The sequence below is a fragment of the Aethina tumida genome, chromosome 5 (assembly GCF_024364675.1).
Source record: "Aethina tumida isolate Nest 87 chromosome 5, icAetTumi1.1, whole genome shotgun sequence".
Taxonomy (NCBI): domain Eukaryota; kingdom Metazoa; phylum Arthropoda; class Insecta; order Coleoptera; family Nitidulidae; genus Aethina; species Aethina tumida.
Genome location: NC_065439.1, coordinates 12,549,557 through 12,569,869, shown reverse-complemented (window position 1 = coordinate 12,569,869; position 20,313 = coordinate 12,549,557).

Here is a 20,313-nt window from a genome sequence, read left to right as displayed (position 1 = left end):
AACGAATGATAATCTGAACTTTTCTCTTTTTGCCTGCCTCGATAAATTCCTTGAATTGCAAAAATTCATTTAAGAATTTACGTATATTTTCAACATTAATTTATTTAATTGGCGTTCCGTATGTGATTTGTACGTTTAATAACGAGATAAATTTCTGAAACAATATTTTACGATTTTGCATTCATTATTGTTTTAATTAATTAATTTTCAATCAGTATTACTTGTCAGTTGATTTTAACCTAATATGTATAAATAGAATGCATTTGATCATTAAAAGGTGGCGCCATGTTTATTATTTATCTTAGACAACCATACGATATGTGAATATTTGTAGTTGCCTATCTTTATTAAAAATACATTAATTCTCTTTTAAAAATTAATGTGGTAAATAAAAGCATTAATTTCTAATGTAATATTAATCAGTTTATAATATTACATCAAATTAGAGATGGATTTATAGTATAGTATTAAGATTAACTATTTCGTACCAATAAATATAAATTACTTAAATGTTTAACTTTAATACGAATTTCTTTAAAATATCTTTTATTTAACAAAACAACTATAAGACCAACCTCAATTTTGATCTCTTTTTCAGAAATAATCTGTTTACTATTTAAAAAATTGGCTAATGATAAAAATAGCCACATGGAGGAATGTTTGAATAAGGTGCACATGTAGTCTTGTATTATAATGAAGAAGTAGAACACTTTTTATATTGCTTCGAAAAGAATGAGTTTATCATATACTTTGTCAGTTTCTAGTTAGTGCATTTACGCACAGTCCAACATAAAAGGGTTAAGACTTGTTTTTAACAAAGTTTCATCCAGGTTGACCTTTTTCTACGAGAGGACAATTGACTATTATTAAACACCTAATTTTGTTATCCTCATTTAATTATGTGGAATTAATTAATTCAACATCCAAGCCTTTTTCTATTGGTTAAATCATAGCAGTTTAATAACTAGCCAGTTTCCAAACATTTTGCATCATGATTTGGCACTAGACAATGCTTAATTTGTTAGCTCATACAATATATTTATTCCACTTTTAAACTGATGAAAAATTGTGACACTTCACAGCATCTTCTTCAAACGCATTACGAATCTAATTTTAATTCTAATTTTTAACCCAAAAAATATTTTAAATACTAAGTAGGAAAATATTTAATCGCACAGTGAATAAGAGTATAGAAACTCAAATAACACATAGAGCTTTATACAATTGTTAAAATATATGCAATTAAATCAAGAACTAAAAAATGTATATTACCCTATTTTTATTCTATATATTTAATATTTACTTACAGTTTTCTTATATTTGATGAAATATTTTTTGTTATTATTGGTTTCAGTTGTTTTTAATTTAATGAGTATAAATAAATTGTATTTGATCATTAAAAGGTGGCGCCATATTTAATATTTGTCTTAGACAATCATGCGACACGCCAATATTAGTGGTTGCCTACCCTATATTAAAAATACAATAATTCTCTTTTAAAAAATATTCTGGTAAATAAAATCATTAATTTCTTAAATTAAATTTCCTAATTATTAACATGAATTTTTTTAAAATTAAATGATAAAAATAGTCACGTGGAGGTAGCAAATGTAGTCTTGTATTATCATGAAGAAGTAGAACACTTTTTATATTGCCTCAGAAAGGTAGTGTTTGAGTATGTTTATTCTATACTTAGTCAATTTCCGATTAGTAGACATTTGAATAGACACAGTCCAACATAAAAGGGTTAAGGCTTGTGTTTAACAGCGTCTCTTCCAGGTTGACCTACAACGGGAGGAAAATTGACAATTATTAAACACCTAATTTTGTTATCCTCATTTAATTATGTGGAATTAATTTACCCAACTTTTTTATGAAGCCTCTCTCTAGTGGTTAAGTCTAGCCAGTTTCTAAACATTTGGCATTATGATTTGGCACTAGACAATGCTTAATTTGTTAGCTCATACAGGTTACAGGTCATGCATACCTTGACGTTTTCATCTTTAATATATTTATAACCACTTTTAAACTGATGAAAAATTGTTAAACTTCTTCAAACGCATTACGAATGTATAATCTTTAACCCAAAAAATATTTTAAATACTATGTAGGAAAATATTAAATAGTGTAGTGAGGAAGAGTATAAAAACTCAAATAACAAATAGAGCTTTATACAATTGTTAAAATATACACAAATAAATCAAGTACTAAAAATTAAATACCCTATTTTTATTCTATATATTTAATCTTTACTTACAATTTTCTTATATTCGATGAAATATTTTTTGTATGACATTTTCATGATATTACGTAGCATAAATTTCATTAGTGATCAATATTTTATAAGTATAAATTGATTATTCTGTAGTATTTCTTTTATAATTATTGGTTTAATTAATTAAGCAGAATTGATCATTAAAAGATGGCGTGACATGCGATATTTGTCACAGGAAACCATTCAATATGCAAGTATAATATCAGTTCTTTTGTAATAATAAAAATAAGCTTTTAGTTAATGATGAATTTTAAATAATAATAATTTACAATCTTTCATAATATTAAATTATAGTTTTTTTTATATTTTCTTGTATATGTTGCAATTTATATGGAATTACGCAGTATAATTTCCATCAAACACAATATTTCGGACAATAAATTGATTACTTTTTTATACTTTAATGACATCATTAATTTCATTAGTAATCTAAATAAAATACATCATGATCATTGAAAGGTGGCGCAACAATCGTCATTTGTCCTAGGCAACCATGTTGTACGGAAGTACTTGTAGTTGCCTATTTGTATTTATAATACAGTACTTTTGTAATAAAAAATAAAGTTTTTAGTTTAATATAGAGGTAAATTCCACATAACAGTAATTGAGAATCTTTCGTAATGTCACCAATTTATAATATTAAATTAAGTGGACAGAAATGGATAAAATTACAGTTGGAAATGTTAATTATCTTATATTCAATGAAATATTTTCTTACATGTGTCATTAGTGTGGAATCACGTAGTATAAAATTGGATGGATGCAAGAGTGAGTGTCTGCGACAAACGAGTAAACGAGAATAGTATGTGTGTTAGGAAACAATAAGAATAACCATTGAATCGGCATTCCCGACGGTTTAAAAACCCATCGGTAATTGCCAATCGGACGGCGCGAACCGTATATGTAACTAATGACCATTCCGTGCGTTTTAAGAATGAATCCGGCTAAATATCACAATAATTCATAGTGAATGGCTAAATAGTTTTTGTCTATAAAAGTTTCATTCATCTGTCACTCGTATCCGTTTCGATCGGTCGCATCGTATATTACGGATTTTTTCAATGGAAACATCTCTCCTGCCTGCGAGTCGCATGCGATACGAATAACAAGTACCTAGTTCATTCCAGTTGTTGTTTCAACCTGTTCTCTATCCACAAACAATATGTTTGTCGTTAATAACTAGATGCGAGCAATAAAACGCACCGCAATTAACCGAGGGTTACCCTCGCTCCGCGTTTTGCTCACCTAAATCAACGCACAAACCTCCAACGTAATTAATTGGATTTTATACGAATAAACACGAGTGCATTTTTTGATACACAGCGAGAAAATATTGATAATTTATGGCACTTGTACAAAACAACTTAATCAGTGTTTCCCAGTTAAGTAATGAGCGAAGATTTCGTTTTTGCGTGATCAATTGCAGTGTCGTGGGTCGATTACAATCTAGAGATATTAGCCAGTATTAATTATCGGGCTTGTAAGGTTGAAATAAACATAAAATAGGCATTTGTACACGTCCTGAATATTTATAAATCAGCTAATGTAAATCTATTTGTTTAAAATAAAATCAATCCGAAGCACAAATGTCGCATAAATTAAAATTGTTGATCAGGACTTGCCCATCAGATTATTATTCGCATACATTATAAATTTTAATTGTTTTATCATTTTCTAACAATTTTGCCACTTACAATAGAGTTCTCCTACATTTACATACTACATTTATTAAATAGCAATTTATCATTGTAAATTAATTAAGTGATTTATTATAATGCGGACAGATTTTTTTTCCGTCGGAATGTTGTGGACACCTACACAAGAATTTACACAAGTCATTTATCTATCTGTTCATGTGCCTTTTTTTGTGCCATCGATATTGACACGCTCAAAATTTTACTAGAAGTCACCGCACAAGTCCATCGCCATATTTAGCAACGATCGGAATTTTCTAATTAACGACCATCAATTTCCTTATGCGCAATAAATAACGCGTGGAAATTCACCGAATACCGCCCTGCAATTAGCCGCTAAATTAAATTCAAATAAATTCATCCGACTTTACAACATCCGAACAATTAATTTAATTTCCCCGAGCTTCTTAACATCGTGAACCGATAAAATTATCTTTGTCGGTGGAATGGGCAAATTTAATAGTTTTCGTTTCAGAAAAACGCACTACTCCTGTGCTCGGAATGATTGATCGTTTTTTCGATTGCGGATTCGCCTCTTTTTCCGGACTTGGCAATCGCTCGCTGCGGTTTTTGTTTCAACGGCGGGCTCAAAAGAGCTGCGATACCGACCGCTTTGAATTTTAACTTTTGTTTTATGCTAAACGTTTTTGTGTCGCTGTTCTTCGCATTCCCGAACTTCTAATCTGGTTATAACATGGAAATTTTATGGTTAATTTAAAAGCAATTTGTAAGTTTTATTAGGTATTTTTTATACAAAATAGGCAACTACGGATACGTCTGTGTTAACAAGCTTTATATCTCGAATGCTGGGAAGTCCTGCCATCTGTTATTGAGTAGCTTTAATTGAAGTGTCATCAATTTATTAAAATATGTGTGTTAAAAAAATATATGTGAATCAGTTATGTAACATCAACTATTAGACTTCAAACTTATGAAATTTTATTTTATTGTACTTGTTTTTTAGTAGCATCTCATTTGTTTTCTCGGTAATCAGTACAGTGTTGTCGCTTTGTAACAGTGAAAATATTCGAATTGTTCTTTGTAAAAGTTTTGTGTTCTTTGTGACTGAATTATTGTTAAAATAGTGTATTCTTCTTGTAGGTTATATTCCCGTAGTTTCTAAAAACAATGTATTATTCATATTCTTCTGGTAACTACATTCTTAATTTATTGGTATGCTCATATAGTATATTTTATTATATTTTTATTACTTTAGTAATATCATTTTAAATTTAATGGTAGTCATTTTTTAAGTTATTTTACTTTATAGATTATTTGGGTGCTGTATTTCTAAAACATTACAATTTTATTATTACCATTATTTTTGGTACAATCGTAATTTATTTTACTATATAGATAATCGTATGTATTTTTATTCTTTTTTAAATTTAAAAACATGTAATTCCATTCAATTTTCTTTCAATTATAAACAGAAATATTAATAAAACGTATTAAATTAATATAATATAAGTCGCAATGTGTTTATGAGCACTTTAAATTGTATAAGGGAGCAATATCCACTGGAATAGATTTGTTTTTGTTTTTATTGTCTTGTGTTTTTATTATAAAATATATAAACATATTTTTTTGTTAATGTTATATTAATGTAATATTTTAATATACTTATTCGAATTATATTTTTTATAAAAATTATTCCCCTTTATAAATTTTCCTAATTATTAAATATTTTCTAAAATTATTTAATAATGAAATTTTAATTAAACTATCAAAGAAATATAGAGTAAATAAAAAATTAATTAATAAAGTAGAATTAGCAAAATTTTATCTTTTTTAGAATTCAACCACCTAAATAACAAAAGTCATACATGAAAAACAAAATAAATTATATATAGATTTTTTAATAACGTTTTTCTCTACATATTTTATTAAAACTAAAATCTGGCAACTATGCGGTATAAAATCTTCTAAACAGACCATTTCTGAAATATTACCAATTTCTCAAACTTCTAATTAGAAAATATGCTTGACATTTTATAGCTAAATTAATTGTAAGTTTTGTAACATTTTTTAGGTAATAGGCAACTCCAAATACATTTATGTTAACATAGCTTTATATCTCAAATACCAGGGAGTCCTGCCATCTGGTATCGAGTAGTACTAATTTAAATGTTAGAAATTTGTTGTGTGGAAAGTAATCCAACTATTAGACTTATGGACACTAAAGTTTTGTTTTATTTTATTTAGCATCTTATTCGTTTTCTTCTACTTTTAAGTAGAACATATCATTAACATTTTATAGTTGCAAGTTTTCTTAAAAGCAATTTGTAAGTTTTATGACATTTTTTACACAGAATAGGTAACTGCAGATAATTTTTTCTTAATAAGCTTTGTAATATGAATGATGACGTGTCCTGTCTTCTGGTATCGAGTAACCTTATATGAAATGTTAGAAATTTATTAAAACATGTAATGTAAAATTGTTTGCTCATATTTTTCTCTACCATCTTATACTTTTTCTAAAATCTCACCCTCTCTCTCAAAGTTTTGACAATTTTCACACAGAATAGGCAACCAAATATACAAGGGTTATATCATGAATAGTGGTTCCATCGTCTGATATCGAGTAGTTTTAATTGAAGTGTAAAGAATTTATAGAAACTTGTGTAATATTGTTCACAAATGGTAAAATACGTGTGATTCAGTTTTATAACATCATTTTAATTAAGTATAAAATAACCCATGTTTTAAGGCTAAATATGATGAACTTTGATTTTGTTTTATTCTAAATGTTTTTCAGTTGCAGCTATTTTTTAAAAGCTTCTAATTAATTTTTGTTTTTTTGTGCCATTTTTTATACAGACCATTTTAACATTTTGATTAATTGAAAATTAACTAAATTAAGATCAACATTCACACATGTAAACTCTACAATTTTGAGAATTTTAAGTTTTGTTTTATTCTAAATGTTTTGTTGTCACGGTTCTCCATTTATTTATTTATTTTATTTCTATTCTAATTTAAGACTTTTGTTATATTTTTATAAATAATAGGCAACTATAAATACATCAATGTCAAAAAGTTTTATACGGTGAATATTGGAAAGTGCTGCCATCTTGTATTAAGTAGCTGTTATTGAAGTGTCCCTATTATTGAAACCAAAGTTGTGTAATGTTGTTTGGAAGTGTTAATAAAATATGTTCTTCGATTTGAGATTATGAAAACATTTATTGATAGTCGCGCCATAAAAATAAATAAAACACTCATAAATTCTAAATCCCGACAATGTAAACACAATAAATTATTGATTATCGACTCCTTACATTGTATGGTGTGATTCAGTTTTGTAACAACACCGTTTTGATTAAACCAAAACCGACACAATTAAGACAAACATTCACACATGTAGGCTGAAAAAAAAAATTCTGGTCTCAAGTTATCAATCACCGTCAGATGACAAAAAAAAACGTAGTTAAAAAATCACTGATACAATTTCCGCGGATGGAAGCGGCCAGATGTACGTACACATGTAAATTTGAAGTACACGGTGAGCAATAAATATGTGCGCTCACACACACACCAGGACAATGACATCCACGCTCGGGCTCGCAGTTTCAGTTTACCACACCTTGAATTATATGACAGTTCGATGGTGCACCTGCGACTTACCAACCTGGATATATACAGCACCAAGAATAAATGGTGTTTCTTCATGTCGAATAGAAAATAATGGAACGTTAATGGAGCTTCAAATCCAAGATGGCGCGTCGGAAACTTAGCCATCCAAAAGAAAAAAATGATCGTGTCGGTCGGAGTTGTCGAAGTTAAAATATACCGAAAACCCGTACCACACGTCCGAAGAATGTAAATCTGTTGGCATTTAAGTCCCTCCCGTACAGAACAAGATCAAAAGGAAATAAAAAGATGTAGGCTAAATAACATCACTTCTACTCATGTACGATATGTTGAATCATAATTTATGAGCGATGTGATTCATCAGTCGGGCAACTGTTTTGCCTTACTTAAGACTGTAGCCCTGTTGCCGGTCAACCATCGAACCTTACCACTTCGTTTCCGTTTCTTATCGGCTTCGAATGACGATTCCGTTTGAAAATCACGGAGGTCGGCAACGGTGCCGTCGACCCTCGCAGTGGACGTATAAGGAACTTAAAATTTACGCAGGGCGTACTGAATTTATTCCTATTTTCTATGACTAACAACAAGTTAATGTTGCAGATAAATAACGCGTGACATTTTATGTATGCAGTTTTTTTATATCTGGTATGATTGAGCGCGATTCTTGGAAGGAATAGAAAATAGTGTTAGTCAGTTCTTTGGCGCGTTAGAAAATTGATTGCGGCTCTTCTGGGAACCAACCGCGAGGTTGATAGAGAAAATGCATCACAATGTGTGAAGAAAATTCGTTAATCATGGAATAATAATAAGTGTGGTAAATCATGGGCCACGTCCAAAAATGGACAGATATATATAGCACAATTCGTCTTCCACATCGTGGATAAATCACCAAAGTATATTGAGATCAAGAGTTTTGTCATCTTGTCTCAAGGTATGTTAATTTATTGCATTTTATAGAGTGATTAAGATTTTTGGAACATTTTGATTAAACGAAACTCACACATGTAGACTTAAAAATCTTAAGCATTTTGAGTTTCGTTTCATTCTAAAAGTTTTGTTGTTATGGTTCACCTTTTATTTAATTTTCTAATCTAATTTAAGACTTTTGCGGCATTTTATAAAAATTAGGCAACTAAAAATACTTCAGTGTCAACAAGTTTTATACAACGAATGTTGAAAAGTCTTGCCATCTTGTATCAAGTAGCTGGTATTAAAGTGTCCATATTACTAAAACCAAAGTTGTGTAATGTTTGGACGTATTAATAAAATATGTTCTTGAATTTGAAATTATGAAAACATTTATTGATAGTCGCGCCATAAAAATATATTGAGATTGATATAGAAAATGAATCACAATGTCTGAAGGAAATTTGTTAGTCATAGAATAATAATAAGAATAGTAAATCACGTGCCACATCCAAAAATGCATCTGAACACATATAGGGCAATTTGTTTTCCATTTCGTCGATAAATCAAGAAAGTTTATCGAGATCAAGAGTTTTGTCATCATATCATGTAGTGTTAACTTATTGCATTTTATATAGTGATTTTTGGAACATTTTGATTAAACGAAAATGAACCACAATAAGATCAACACTCACATATGAAGACTCAAAATTCTTAAGAATTTTGAGTTTTATTTCATTCTAAAAGTTTTGTTGTTATGGTTCACCTTTTATTCAAATTTCTAATATAATTTGAGTCTTTTGTGGCATTCTATGATGTTCTTTAGGCAACTAAATATACTTCGGTGACAAAAAGTTTTATACGACGAACGTTGAAAAGTCCTGCCATCTTGTATCAAGTAGCTGGTATTGAATTGTCCCTATTACTAAAACAAAAGTTGTGTAATATTTGAAGTGTTAATAAAATATATTCTTGGAATTGAGATTATGAAAATCACAATGTGTGAAGGAAATGTTGTTAGTCATAGAATAATAATAAGAATAGTAAATCACGCGCCACATCCAAAAATGCATCAGGACACATATAGGGTAATTTGTCTTCCACTCCGTCGATAAATCACCAAAGTTTATCGAGATTAAGAGTTTTGTCATCATGTCAAATAGTGTTAGCTTATTGCATTTTATAGAGTAATTAAGATTTTTGGAATATTTTGATTAAATGAAAATAGACTAAATTAAGACCAATACTCACACATGTAGACTCAAAAATCTTAAGCGTTTTGAGCTTTGTTTCATTCTAAAAGTTTAAATTTCTAATCTAATTTAAGACTTTCGTGACATTTTATGAACATGAGGCAACTAAAAATACTTCTCAGTGACAAAAAGTTTTATACGACGAATGTTGAAGAGTCCTGCTATCTTGTATCAAGTAGCTGGTATTGAAGTGTCCCTATTACTAAAACCAAAATTGGGTAATGTTGTTTGAAAGTGTTAATAAAATATGTTCTAAGAATAGTAAATCACACGCCACGTCCAAAAGAGCACCAGAACACATATAGGGCAATTCGTCTTGCATTTCGTTTATAAATCACCAAAGTATATCAAGATCAAGAGTTTTGTTATCTTGTCTCAAGGTGTGTTAATTTATTGCATTTTATAGAGTGATTAAGATTTTTAGAATATTTTCGTGGCATTTTATGAACATTAGGCAACTAAAAATACTTCAATGACAAAAAGTTTTATACGACGAATGTTGAATTGTCCTGCCATCTAGCATCAAGTAGTTGGTATCGGAGTGTCCCTATTACTAAAACCAAAGTTGTGTAAAGTTGTTTGGAAGTGTTAATAAAATATGTTTTTGGATTTGAGATTATGTAAACATTTATTGAAAGTCGTGCCTTAAAAATATGATGAGCTTGATAGACAAAAAGCATCACAATGTGTGAAGGAAATTCGTTAAACATGGAATAATAATAAGTGTGGAAAATCCCGGGGCAACGTCCAAAAATGCACCAAAACACGTATAGGGCAATTCGTCTTCCACTTCGTGGATAAATCACCAAAGTTTATCAATTCCGTATACGACTGTTCTCGTAAAACAATTAAAACATAACATGGATATGGATATACGGCTTGCTAGTTTAATGTTACCCATTTCAGTAACGATTTTAATGAATGTTGAATAAATTACGGCCGTTTGGACGCCGGCCAAAATGATAAAGCTCTCCAATTATGAAAGGAGTTGTAAAAATTTGTAGTAATATATTCAGTGCTCGTAAATCAAAGTGAAAAATGCTTCGTTTATGGAAATTGATGCGAACGTACACATACAAAGTGGTATTGCAGTTTAATTGCAAGAATCCATAAACGATTGTGATAAGGAAGCCGTTTGACCAATCGAACTCATCGAATCCATTTATTAGTGGATGCTAATGAAATTTGCGGCATCTTAGATAGCTTATTTAAATTAGATTAGCGGTGTTTATTCATTAACGTTGACTCTTGTACAATCAGACGAGTTTGCCGGTAATGAAAACTTCAATTTGAAATGTCCAACAAACACATTGGATGTGCGACATAATAAATCCAATCGGGGTTAGATAATCTTAATGCGTTTGTGCTAAAATGCCATCAATTGGTCGGAAAAGCTCCGGGATATAATCACCTGAAATAAAGCCATTCAATAAATATTCATGCACGGCCACTCTTAATTGTACTACGATTATGAATATTAATGGTGTGGATACAAGAGAGTGAATCACGGTTACACCCATGACAGACGTGCAATTTTCCTACCCTTCACGTCGTTGCATTTCCGCACAAGGACCTTGATCGAACTGTTACAAGACAATTAACATGTATCCATTTAAATCCGCTGCGGATAAGACTCGGTCCAAGTTTCGGAAAGCGCTCCTTTGTGCCCAGACAAAGACGGTCCACATATTAGTTTGCCGATAACTTTAAATAATAGGGGTGGAAAACTACTTAAGGGAAAATTTATTTGAACAGTAGTTTGGCAAAAGTCTATCGGACGTTGGAGAAAAAACCGTACTGAATTATTAATCGGTCTACGCCTACGATTTTGTGGGTCGGTCATCAATGGGACCAGTCTGGATCGCGTCCAGATCTGTGGGATGCAAAAAAACGCGTCTCAGCAATCCAGTAATTGATATCACTCAGTCTTTTACCCCCTGTTGTTGTGTTTTATACGAGATTTTATCGCTTGAACAAGCGTAACGAGTCCGGTTGAAAGTTTATCACTGGAAACTCTGTTGTATTGATTGCAATAAAGTTGACGACTGATGGTTTATTTACTTCGTATTTTAATACGCCTTTGTAAAAGTTGTGAAGTGTTATTAGTTGTTTTCATCAAAATTCTTTTTTAGCTGCCGTCTTGTACTTTGAAGCACTTCCAATTCGCCATTTTGGATTTGAAATCAACCGTGAAATTTCTTTCACTTTATATTTTATCGATATTGTACGTTCAGAGGTCGTAATAACATTTGAAAGTTTTAAATCTAAAATTTATATTACTTTTAAACGACCAGTATTATGTATAAAGTTTATGTATGTGTGTATCCTCAAGACACCTTAAGAAATTATCTTTCAGTTTTTTTTGAAAATTACTTTTAAAATTTACTTAAGGACATTTTGTAATACAAAATTATTCAGTATTTCTACGTTAATTTTATAAGTTATTATTTACAAAACATTTAATTTCTATTCAACTTTTAGACGATTACCTCGACAATAATAATGTGCGTTTTTTAATGCTTAAGAAGGTGTCAAGAGTCCACCTATCAAGTTTCTTCATTTTCCGTTTCATAACTTTCTTCAAAACAATGCTTAAAATATTAAAATTTCTAATCTAAGCCTTTAAAACTTTCTTCATTTTCTCCTCGAAAACTTCTCAGAAAACTTTTTTGAAATGTTATTCTAATAAAAAATCTTCAAAACTAGCACTTTATAATTTAAAACACTTCTAATATAAAAATATTGAATTTAAAAGTAACTTCATCATTTTTTCACTTTAACTTTTATTGATAATATATGTTGAAAAATTGTTACAAATATTAAAATTTTTCATTTAAGCTTTTAAAACATCTAAAATTTGTATTATTTTTAGATTTAAACACAAGAAATGTTTTTATAGCTTTAGAAGTTATGTTTAAGTATCAATTTTCAATTTCAAGTGTTGTTTTAATAAAAAATCTTCCTAAATAACATTGCCACATTGAATTCAACTATCAATTTTCTTCATTTTTTCCTTTAAAACTCCTTCGAAACGATACTTTAATCAAAAATTCTTCCAAATCAACTTTTATAATTCAAAACACTTATCAATAGCTATATGAAATTTAGAGGTAAGCTCATCATTCCTTCGTTTTTAACTTTTATTGTTACTATTATTGGAAATTTATAACAGTAATTATTAAGTATTAATATTTCACATTTTTTTATATGTTTAGAACATATAATCAGTTTTCTTTATTTTCTCTTTTAAAACCTCTTCGACAACTTCTTTAAGTATTCTTTTAATAAAAAAATCTACGAAATTAATTTCTATAATTCAAAACACTTATCAACAACTATGTGAAATTTAAAAATTCATTTCTTCATTTTTAATAAATTAATATATATTTAAAAGATCTAAAATTTATATTATTTTTTGTTGTTGGTCCAGTTTTTTTAGTTTTAAGAGATAAGAATTCAGTTTAAAATTTTCTCCATTTTCTACTTTAAAAACTCTTTAAAAACTCATTTAAATTATTGTTTTTAGCTAATAATTTTCTTCTTTTTTTTTCTAAAAACTCTAGGATTTAAAAATATTTTCATTTTTTCTTCATTTTTTCAATTTTATTGACATACTTGGAAAAATTGTAACGTTTAAAATATTAAACTTTGTCATTTAAGGCTTTAAAGTTTAGAAGATATTAAAAGTTCAGCTATCAGTTTTCTTCATTTTCTCTTTTAATTTGTTTTAATCAGAAAATCTTCGAAATTAATTCCTATAATTCAAAACACATATTAACAACTATGTGAAATTTAAAAAATCATCATTTCTTTATTTTTAAATTTTTATATAAATATTTAAAACATCAATATATATATTTTCAGTTAATAATTATCTTCATTTCAAGTTTAAAAGATGTTAAGAGTTCAGCTATCAGTTTCCTTTATTTTTTATTTTAAGACTTCTTCGACAACTTCTTTGAAGTATTGTTTTATCAGAAAATCTTCGAAATTAATTCCTTTAATTCAAAACACTTATCAACAACCATGTGAAATTAAAAAATTCATCATTTCTTTATTTTTAAATAAATATATATAAATATCTAAAATTTACATTATTTTTTGATGTTCCTCCAGTTTTTTTAGTTTTAAGAGATAAGAATTCATTTAACAATTTTCTTCATTTTCTACTCTAAAAATTTTCGAAAGTATTGTTTTCAGATAATAATTTTCTTCTTTTTTATCTAAAAACTCTAAGATTTAAAAATATTTTCACTATTTCTTCATTTTTAAATTTTATTTCCATAATTTGAAAAATTGTAACGTCTAAAATATTAAATTTTTTCACTTAAGCCTTTAAAGTTTATAGAAGATATTAAGAGTTCATTTATCAGATTTCTTAATTTGCTCTTTTAAGACTTCTTCGACAATTTCTTTAAAGTATTGTTTTAATCAGAAAATATTCGTAATTAATTCCTATAATTCAAAACACTTATCAACAACCACGTGAAATTTAAAAAATCATTTCTTCATTTTTAAATGTTTAAATACATATTTAAGACATCTAAAATTTATATTATTTTTTTAGTTTTAAGAGATAAGAATTCAGTTAACAATTTCCTTCATTTTTTATTCTAATTTTCAGTTAATAATTTTCTTCTTTTTTTTTAAACTCTAAGATTTAAAAATATTTTCATTTTTTCATTTTTAAATGTTATTGACATATTTGGAAAAATTGTAACGTTTAAAATATTAAACTTTGTCTTTTAAGTCTTTAAAACATCATTCTGATATCTTCAGGAGGTAACAATTTTCTTCATTTTTTCCAAAATTACTGCGAAACCTTCTTTAAAGTGTTGTTTCTATCAATCTATCCTGAGAGATGTTCTCTCAGTTTCCTAAATTTTCTTTTTGAAAACTAATTCAAAAACTTTCACATTAACATGTTAATCAAAAACCTTCTAAATTTTTACATCTACACTAAACGATTACATTGATTTTTATCTTAAAGTTTCTCATTTAAGCCTTTAAACCTTATCCGATTTCTTTAATTTTTTTGAAATTCTTAGCTCTCATCATGTTATTTTTAATACTAATAGCCATATTAAATTTAAAAGTAAATCTGTCATTTTTACCTTTTTATATTTTACAGATTAAATCTAAACTTTCTCATTTATATCTTCAAAACTTCTTCTAAAACTTACATCCTTAAGACCATTATCTATAAATTATGTTTTGAATGACTTTTTATGAGCCTAACAATCAATTTCCTTAATATTCTTCCGAGAAACAAATAAAATTAACACTGCGGGGATTGGAACTACCGTAACGCAATTTCCTGATACCATAATAGCTAATTATCGAGAACAAAGTAAATGGATTCGATTTGACAACGCCGCTCGCATAAATGCCTTTCAATATTATATTGCAATTAATGTTTGATCTTCATTTTGCTGGTCTGTAATGTGTATAATTTTCAATGGTGGAACAAATCGTTTGATGTACTCGATGCGAGTCCGTGGGAATTTGATTCAGTTGGTTAAACGTTTGGATTTTGGTGTGCGACTGCCTAAATTATTTATCTCAAGGAGTGTTTCAATAAATTATTAATTCCAGATGCAATTTAATTTATTATGGAAACATTTAATTGCTTTGACATTGACCTTAGGTGATAAAAGTGTGGCTTTATCGCCGAACATATGTGTTCTTTGAAAAACAATTTTTATGAATGAAATCTTACTATCAGTATGCCGGCTTTATCTTGGGTTCATGCATGTAACGACAAGTTTCGTTTGTTTCCATTTTCGAGATTTATCAGCGGTTTTTGACATATCAAGAAGGTACCGTACTTTGTTCCGAGCTAATCGACTTTAGTAACATTTAATTGACATGTAATAAAAATCTTGTTGATTATTTGTGTTTAATAAAGAGATTTGGATTTAATTAATTGGCTTATCGCACTTGGAATTCTCCGAGTTGTGTCTGTAAAATTAGTTCTTTGCTAGTTTTAGTGCACATTATCAACTATTTATAGCTTAGAAGTTTTAATTCAGTAAAATACATGGAGATTTCCAGAAAGGTGTCGATAATTTGATAATAACGTCGTGACCCAAAGACATTTTTGGGGCAAAAAAGAGAGAGAGAGTTTAAGAAAACACCAATAAAACGAAAATAAAACACAGTGTGTCTAGTTGAACTTATGACTCGAAGCAATAATTCCTGCTATCTAAGAACAAAATGCAAAAGGTCATCAGTGTGAGCGTTTTTAATAAAATTCAATTATTTCTGTACAACTGCATGTTACTTCTGAATGGGAGATTTCTATACCACAATCTCAATCATTATTTTATACCGTGATGTAAACATTTTCATTGTTTCACACTTTTATTACTATTTTATGGGTGGGATTTTTTTCCACTCTCGTGTTATTGCTTTTGATCACGTTTACGCTCTTTGTATAATTGTTTCAGGCCAATTTTTTTATTACGGCCGATAATTTTATTTGCACGATTTTTACGTTTACATGCAGTGGTGACCATTGTTTTGAGTGCTTCCGCATAAATCGGTGGATTTATGAAAAATATGCGTGAGTTTTATGCCGTAGTCAGTTAGTTATCAGTTAATAAAATTATTTGACTGCAAAAACAGTTAAATTTTATCATCATAGCCTTTAAAAAATCTAAAATGTTTATAACTTTTAAACCGTCACATCTAAAATGTGTTTTGTGTGCTTTGATACATATCAAATACATAGTTGTCAATTTTCTTCATTCTCTCTTTTAAAACTTTTTTAAATTGTTGTATTCATGAACATATTTTCCTCAGATAATTGACATGTCTTATTCACAATACTTATATAAGACTATATTCACTGAATTTAAAAGTAAGTTTATCATTCCTTCTGTTTTGTATTTTATTGTTATTATATGTGGAAATGTTGTAACATTAAAATTTCTTATTTAAACCTTTAAAACGTCTAAAATTTATAAACGTCCCCCTTAAAAATGTTTTATTTATACAGCTTCAGAGAGCATATTAGTCCAACTTTTTCATTTTCTCTTTTAAATATTCTTCGTGTCATTTTCATAAATTTCTTTCTGACTAACATATTAGTAGTTCAAAATACTTATAAATGAACATATGGGATTGGAAAGTAAGATTACCATGTCTTCAATTATATATTTTTTGTGACAGTTTACATTGAAAGTTTGTAAATATTAAAAACAAAAATTTCTTGTTCAAACCATTTTAAACATCTAATATTTATAAAACTTAAAGATTAACTCGAAAATTTCTTCATAGCTTCAGACCAGTTTAAGAATTAATGTATTAATTTAAGTTTCATCTAAAATTTTTTCTTTTTTACTAAAAATTCTTCCAAAATAAGATTTTATTATTAAAAAATTATGATTTCTTCAGTTTTATATTTTGTTACTATATATTGAGGTTTTAATAATATCTGAAACATTAAAATTTTTTATTTAAATCTTTAATAATATTCTCGAACGTGTTTTTTATACAGTTTTAGGTACTATTATGAGTCTAGCTACATATTTTCTTCATTTCCTCTTGTAAACCGAGTTCAAAAGCACCCGTGTTTTTTTATAAAATTTTTTATAACTAACATTTTAGAGTATCAAAACAATATAAATAACCAACTATATTTAAAAATAATTTATGGCTAATTAATTTTCATAAAAATTAGGAGATATTAAGTGTTTAGGTATCAATTTTCTTCTTTTTCTCTTTCAAAACTTCTTATAAAATTCCTTTCTTCATCATTAAAGTAGTATCATTTCTTCAGTTTTATATTTGGCTACTATATATTGAGGTTTTAATAATATCTGAAACATTAAATTTTTTTATTTAAATCTTTAATAATATTCTTAAAAGTTTTTTATATAGTTTCAGGTACTATTAAGAGTCTAGCTACATATTTTCTTCATTTTCTCTTTTAAAATGCCTTCAAAAACACCTGAAAAGTGTTGTTTTGTAAAACTCTTCAAAACTAACATTTTTGAATATCAAAATATAATATAAATAACCAACTTTATTTAAAAACAATTTAACACTAATTAATTTGTATAAAAATTAGGAGATATTAAGGGTTTAGGTATCAATTTTCTTCATTTTCTTCTTCAAAACTTTTTAGAAAATTTCTTTGTTTATCATTAAAACTTATCATTTCTTGAGTTTTATATTTTATTACTATATATTGAGGTTTTAATAATATCAAAAACACTGAAATTTCTTATTTAAATCTTTAATAATATTCTTAAAAGTGTTTATTTATAAAATTTCAGATAATATTAAGAGTCTAGCTATATATTTTTGTTCATTTTCTCTTTTAAAATGTCTTCAAAAACACCTGTAAAGTGTTGTTTTGTAAAACTCTTCAAAACTAACATTTTAGAATATCAAAATATAATATAAATAACCAACTTTATTTAAAAACAATTTAACACTAATTAATTTGTATAAAAATTAGGAGATATTAAGTGTTTAGGTATCAATTTTCTTCATTTTCTTCTTCAAAATTTTTTAGAAAATTTCTTTGTTTATCATTAAAACTTATCATTTCTTGAGTTTTATATTTTATTACTATATATTGAGGTTTTAATAATATCAGAAACACTGAAATTTCTTATTTAAATCTTTAATAATATTCTTAAAAGTGTTTATTTATAAAATTTCAGATAATATTAAGAGTCTAGCTATATATTTTTGTTCATTTTCTCTTTTAAAACGTCTTCAAAAACACATGTAAAGTGTCATTTTTATAAAATTCTTCATAACTAATATTTTGGAATATCAAAACATAATATAAATAACCAACTGCATTTAAAAATAATTTATCACTAATTAATTTTCATAAAAATTCCTTCTAACTGACGACTTATAATTCAAATCACTTCTAAAGTAAATTCATTATTGCTTTAGTTTTATATTTTATTGATACTAAATACGATCATATGAGTCCAACTATCAATTTTCTTCATTTCTTCCATAAAAGCTTGTCAAAAAACTGTTTTAGAGTGTTTTTTTCATCAAAATTCTTTATCTCTTTTATATTTCAAAACACATATACTGGATTTAATTTCATTTTTTCATTTTGATATTTTCTTGATACTATACTGATAAAATGTTTTAATTATATTTATCTATTTAATATAATCTTATCTAATTTAACGGAAAATATTTTTACTTTTGATAAACCATTTTGAGAAATTAAATTTAGTTTTTTAACGAAAAATATTAAACAATTTTCGAGGATTGTTGAAGTTTCGTTTAATCTACAAACTACTGAAAAAATTTATTAGTTTTTGATAATGTTATGGATAAGCAAAAGCTTTTTTGAGGAATTTGATTTGGATATTTATTACTTATTGTTAAATGAAAAATTGTAAACAATTTTCGAATTCGAAATTTTGCAGTAAAATACTGATTTAATATATAATTTATTATAAAAATTGAAAATTAGTTTAAAATATAAATATTAAAAAAAAAACAAAAACTATTGTGAGCAATTGTGTATGGATTTTATTTTATTTATTGTTAATGAAAGAAGTTCTAAAAACGTAAACCATTTGGAGACATTTAATTTGGATTTTTTTAATTTGTTGTTAAATAAAAAATTGCAATGAAATAACTTTTTGTATAATATTTTATCTTCAAACTTTTAAGAAACTGTTAAAAATTCATTAGTTTCTAATGAAGTTTGAAAAAATAAATATAAAAATCAAAAACCATTTTGAAGAATTTTATTTAGTTTATTTTTATTTCTTATCCATTGAAAAATTATAAAGAGTAACTATTAAGATTTAGCGGTAAAGCCTTGTTTTTTTTTTAAATCTGTTGAAAAATCATTTGTTGTTGAAATTCTATTTGTATTTTATTTTGTTTATTGTTAACAAATTGGAAAGAAAACCTTATTAAAAAACATAAACCATTTTGAAATATATATTTATTTGAATTATTTATATTTATTAGTAAATTAAATATTGTAATTATTGAAACTTTGTAAAAATATGATATATCTTCAATTTTTTTTTTAATCTGGACAAAAAATTTATTTTCTAAATTTTCATAAACTGCACAGCAAAATTGCTTGACAAAACAACATATTACAATCCTATTTATTAAATTCCATCCATTATAAAATCATGACCAGAATCGACAAGTCGGACGATTTAAGATGGAACAGGCCAACCGTAATTCCACTTTAAAACGTCACAAAATCATTCATATCGTAAAATTGTTTTCACAGAAGTCTCGACCGATTAGAAAACGTCAATGCCGTCAGTTTTTACAACACTTCCTAAGCAGTCATATTTCCGGCGCCAACGGACAGGTACAAACCAGCGTGGGACAATTGTAATTTCACCCACTCGAATTTAACAACCACCCCGTAAACGCACCGCACGGACTGCGGCCCCTTTACCGAGAAATGCGATAAAACGATAATTTTATTCGGGGACCATTGGGAAAAATGGAAAATCGCGCTCCGATTCGGTTTTCCGCATCGCAGAGGCGCCAGATAATCAGCTGACGTCTGGTAACACACGCTGCCGCTGCACAACATGCAATTACACCATTCGTACGCATATTATTT